This window comes from Ochotona princeps, chromosome 1, assembly GCF_030435755.1.
Source record: "Ochotona princeps isolate mOchPri1 chromosome 1, mOchPri1.hap1, whole genome shotgun sequence".
Taxonomy (NCBI): Eukaryota; Metazoa; Chordata; class Mammalia; order Lagomorpha; family Ochotonidae; genus Ochotona; species Ochotona princeps.
Genome location: NC_080832.1, coordinates 64,557,103 through 64,563,000, shown reverse-complemented (window position 1 = coordinate 64,563,000; position 5,898 = coordinate 64,557,103). Strand labels below are relative to the sequence as shown.

Genomic DNA, 5,898 nt, shown 5'->3' with positions numbered 1-5,898 from the left:
CCAATAAAAACAATTTTTTTAAAAAATGATGTAGGAGGAAGGTGAGTGGGGAATGTGGATAGGATGGATGATTGGATGGAAAGTTTCACTGCTTCTAAATTTAAACTGTCAAATGTGTGAAATTTGTTTACTTATATCATAGAACATACCATGATAAAAGCAACAAAATTGGGTTTAATTTGTACTATTACAAAACTGCATATAATAGGTGAATAAATACAGCATACACACAACCTTAAACGTAAACACAGAGATAAGCTCCTTTACCCTAACTGCAAATCTAGTTGATTTCTACTCTAGTCATATAACAAAACAGGAAAAAATAATGTGAATGTGCATGTAACTATTTTCTCTTGAGATTCAAGGAAAGAACAAAACCAAATTAGTAAAATAAGGAGGAAAAAATCCATGTAAGAACTGAAAAAATGTAATTATGGTAATTATAGAAATGTAATGCCATAAGCAGGGAGCTGGATCAGAAGTGGAGCTGCAGGTTTGGCATGGTTGCCTGGTGCTAAATCTTGTTTTGCATGTGCTGGGATCCATATGAGCACCAGTCCATGTCCCATTTGCGCCACTTTCCATCCAGCTCCGTGCTTGTGGACTGGAAAAGAAGTCAAGGCCTGGAACACTGGAAGAAGTTCCTGGCTCCTGGCTTCAGACTGGATCATCTCCAACTATAGACAGTATCTACATGGCCCTAGCATGGTGATGACTCACTTACAATAACAATGGTGTGACCCATAAGAGAAATAGTTGGTTTAATGCACACTTCATTAAAGTTTAAAACTTCTGTCTTGCAAAGTACATTGTTATGAGAATAACAGTACAAACCATATACAAGAAAGATTTTGCATAAGATATAACTGATGAGGGCTGGCATCACATATCAGCAAGGTATGCAACTGTCTGCCAGCTTCCAGTTCAGCTCGCTGCTACTGTGCTTGAGAAAGGAGCAAAACACAAACTGATTTCTTGGGCCTCTGCAGCACATGTGGATGGAGATTTTGGCCCCTGACTTTTCCCTGGCTCAACCTTGCAGTCAGCACATGATGGATGTTTTCCCTCTTGGCCCCCAATCCTGCTTGTTTCTGTCACTCTGTCTTTCAAATAAATACATCTTTATTTTAAATATATATCATAAAAATCTATTCATAATAAACTAAAAACAATTTAAACCCAACAGAAAGAAAAGAGACAATCTGATCAATAAACGCGTAAGAAGTTGATGTTGTGCCACAGCAGAATGAACCATTGTTGGCTGGTTCAAGTCATGACTACACTGATTCTTGCCTGCTTCTTGCTAATCTGCTCTGTAAGAAGCAGGTAATGATCAAAGACCTGGGTCCCACCCACACATGTGACATTCTGAATGGAGCTCCTGACTACCGTTTTCAAATGGATGCAGTCCTCCCGTTGTCATGTGAAGAGTAGATCAATGGATGGAAGATAGCACCTACCTCCTTGTCCGTATTTGTCCCACCAACCAAATAAACATAGAAATAAATAACTAAATCTGCTTCAAAATTGATAAAATCCTTGAGGCTGACAATTTGACTCAACTGACTAATCTTTCACCTTCAAGCAAGAGTATCCCTTATGAGCACTGGTACATGTCCTGGCAACTCCCTGCTTATGGCCTGGTAAAAGAGCGAAGAAGGGCCCAATGCCTTGGGACCCTGCATCCATGTGGGAATCCCAGAATAAGCTCCTGACTCCTGGCTAGGATCAGCTCAGTTCCAGCTGATGCAACCATTTGAGGAATGAAACAATAAATGGAAGATTTTTTTGTCTCTCCTTCTCTCTGAGAATCTGCTTTTCCAATAAAAATAAATCCTTAAAAATGGTGAAATTCATAAATAGACCCCTCATCAAATATAGCATATGCAGATAGAAAATAAGCATTTCGAAAAGTGCTAAATATCATAGTTCTGTAGGAATTGCAAATTGAAGACCAATGAGATACACAACTGTTGGAATGGAAAAAATGCAAATCAACTGACAACAGCAACTGCTATCATGGATGTAAAATAACAAGTATTTTCATTCATTGCTGATGGGATGACAATCACTTGGAATGCAGGCTTGCAGTTTCTTACAAAGATGTATATACTCTTAATGTATGATCAGCAATCACAGTTTATATAACATATATTAGCCACATGATGCGAAAACATGTCCATACAGCAAGCTGCATATGGATGCTTAACATTGCTTAATTTACAATTGCCAGAATCTGTAAGAAATCAAGAGTTCGTTCCAGAGGTGAATAAACAGAAAAATGACCTGGTACATGCAGATGATAGAATACCATTCAATGTTAAAATAATGGTCCATCTAGACATGAAAAATGCATGTAGCTTAAATATAGATGACTAGTGAAACAAGTCTGATACAGCTACCTACTGCATTATTCTGGTCATTAAGTCTTTATGGGAAAGGCAAACTTTGGAGAGAGTAGAAAGTTCAGGGTTTTATAGTAGGAGAGAGATGGACAGATGGAACGTTCAAGCTTTTTAGGACAGTGGAACTGTTCTGTATAATGCCATAATAATGTATGCACACAGTTGTACGTTTGCTAAAACTCTGGGCATATACAACATAAGCAGTGTACCTTCAATGTTGAAATTGGATAAAAAATAATGTGCCAACATTGGCTCTCTGATTATAATGAAAGTATCACTCTCACTGGGGATGTTGAGAGAAGGAGAGATTGCATGCATGGAGTGCAGTGGGTATGCACAAACTATCAATCGCTTAGTTTTGCAATAACCCTTCAATTGCTCTAAAAATAAAGCATATTTTAGAAAAGAGAATGAACACATTTATTAATGTTATAATTTGAAATTATTTCAAAGTGGGAAACTAATCTGGTGTACACTTTGAATATGAAAATTGATTTTAATTCTGAGAGATGTTAATGCTAATACAAAAAGAAGATAGGGTGTAAAACTAATGAATGTTTTCAGAAGGGACATGAGATGAGACTGTAATAGTAAATCAACACAAGGAGTTTATATTCAAGAGAATAAAAGGTTATATTAGTATGACAAACATAGTCATTTTTAATATTTTATGCATGCCAATAAAAAACAGATAACATTTAAGAAAGGTTTATTCTGGCCCGGTGCTATAGCGTAGTGGTAAAAGTACTCAGCTTGAACGCGCCAGGATCCCACATGGTCGCCAGTTCTAATTTCCACCGACATGCTTCCCATCCAGCTCCCTGCTTGTGGCCTGGGAATGCAGTGAAGGACTGCCCAAAGCCTTGGTACCCTGCACCCACATGGGAGGCCCAGAAGAAGTTCCTGGCTCCTGGCTTCAGATTAGCTCAGCTCCAGCAATTGTGGCCACTTGGGGAGTGAACCATCGGACAGAAGATCTCCTCTCTGTCTCTCCTTCTCTCTGTATATCTGTCTTTCCAATAAAAAATAAATGGGTTTATTCTATGTTAAGGCATTTTTGCTAAAGCTTAGGTATGCAATAACTCTTAATCATTCTAAGTAAAATACAATAAAATTAATACTGACAGTGCATTTCCATTTAATAAATTAGAGAGGTGGGCCCGGCGGCGTGGCCTAGCAGCTAAAGTCCTCACCTTGGATGCCCCGGGATCCCATATGGGCACCGGTTCTAATCCCATCCAGCTCCCTGCTTCTGGCCTGGGAAAGCAGTCAAGGACGGCCCAATGCATTGGGACACTGCACCCGCGTGGGAGACCCGGAAGAGGTTCCAGGTTCCCGGCTTTGGATCGGCGCGCATCGGCCCGTTGCAGCTCACTTGGGGAGTGAATCAACAGACGGAAGATCTTCCTCTCTGTCTCTCCTCCTCTGTGTTTATCTGGCTGTAATAAAATGAATAAATCTTTAAAAAAAATAAATAAATTAGAGAGGTGATGAAGTACATCAATAGATTTTTCTAATTACAGTCATCTTTACAGTCTTCAAAAAATCGCATGTTCAGATTGGTTTACCAATATTTTAACAAGAATGTTTGCTTTGATGTTCCTAAGTGATATTTGTCTAAAAATGTATGTAATACTTAATCTTCATTATCTTTATCCTCTGCTATTTGAACAATTGCAAACTAAAAATTCTTAAATTTCTACTAGTAGTATATTTCATACTGTCTTCTTGAATATTTCTAATTCCTAACTTTAAAAGGTGTTATTATTATGTATGCTTTCACTAATCTGTTGTTCACAATTCAAAGTTCCAGTTACTATTACCAACATAAAATAAGCGTATTTGTTAACCATGTTTTTGCTTTTATGCGACATTGTTTTCCGTTAAGATTGTCATTCCTTTTTGCTTTTTGTTTGCATTTTGGTGTATATGCTTTTCCTTTCTTTTACTTTGGAAACTTTATGAGTTTTCTAGTTACAAATCTAAAATATAGAACTCCATATTGATGTGATTCAATCTAAAATATTGTTTCATAGTAGAGAAGATAAAGCTGTTTATATTCATGTTTACCCTTATTTCTATAGCATTGTTGTGTTACATTTTACTTACTATGATTTTGCACAATTTCCTCACTGTGATTTATTAATTTTTCTCTTTATGAATATGCTATTAATATAGTCTTTATTTTGCGATTTGTTGCTTTTGTATTTATCCTTTTTTAAGTAACTACATGACTTTCTTGTAGTTTGTTACTTCATTAAAATAAATAATAGTAAAGATTAATGCTTCACGTTTCTCATTACCTTCTTTCTATCATAAATTATTTCTAATATCTTAAGTTTTAACTTTGTATTGTTAAATACTTGATTACTTATTGCTATAAGTGATTTTTCTGTAATTATAACTCAATACACAGGCAATGCTTTTATATCCTATCTTCTTTCGTCTCAAAGATTTTGCTGAAAATGTCATTTTTATGTTGTCAGCTTCTATGGAATTCTTATTCTTCTCCGATGTTTTCATTGTAATATTGCCACGCATTAAATACAATGTGTTAATTTGAATAATCAGTTTTTGATCTGTATATTCTTTCTCTGAGAAAGCTGAATCTCATTCTTTGTTGCAATCATTTACTGAGGATGAAGTCATGATTATAACAATCCTTGCATCCTTGTACTTCATTGTTTGTTTATTGTGTTTGAAGGATTGTTCGGCCAAAAAGAAAAAAAAAATACATAGCTCTCAAACTGTTTTCATTATTATCTTTTAGGCTTTGTTTATTGATGTTGAATGTCACTATTTTACTATACAAAGTGAAAAATTTTGCAGCTAGTCTCAATGCATTACTATATAATTTGTGTGTCATCCTTGCGCAGGGGCCATGCTAATCTTCTCTGTATCGTTTCAATTTTAGTATATGTGTTGCTGAAGCAAGCACATTGTTTTTAAAGATTTATTTATTTTTATTACAAAGTCAGATATACACAGAGGAGGACAGACAGAGAGGAAGATCTTCCGTCCGATGATTCACTCTCCAAGTGGCCTCAACGGCCGGTGCTGTGCTGATCTGGAGCCAGGAACCAGGAATTTCCTGCAGGTCTCCCACGCGGGTGCAGGGTCCCAAGGCTTTGGGCCATCCTCGACTGCTTTCCCAGGCCAGAAGCAGGGAGCTGGATGGGAAGTGGAGCTGCCGGGATTAGAACCGACGCCCATATGGGATCCTGGTGCGTTCAAGGTGAGGACTTTAGCCGCTAGGCCACGCCGCCGGGCCCACCATATAATTTAATGATTGCTTTTTGCCTGCATGCTGATAAACCTTATATTTTACTTTTATATTTGAATACTATCATATGAGTTGATGCTGATGATTTTGGGGCAATTGTTCCCAATAATCAATATTTTTAAAAGTCTTTTTTTTTTTCAAGAGTCTTTCTTCATTACATAATATATTTATTAGTATTTATTTTATCTTTGCCAATCTTTGTATTTTATA

At 36.7% G+C, this 5,898-nt stretch overlaps 1 pseudogene; it reads right to left on the bottom strand.

Moving 5' to 3' along the window:
- Positions 1–5,221: 5,221 nt before the first annotated feature.
- On the bottom strand, positions 5,222–5,343 carry LOC118758368 (U6 spliceosomal RNA; annotated as a pseudogene).
- Between the last annotated feature and the right edge of the window lie 555 nt (positions 5,344–5,898).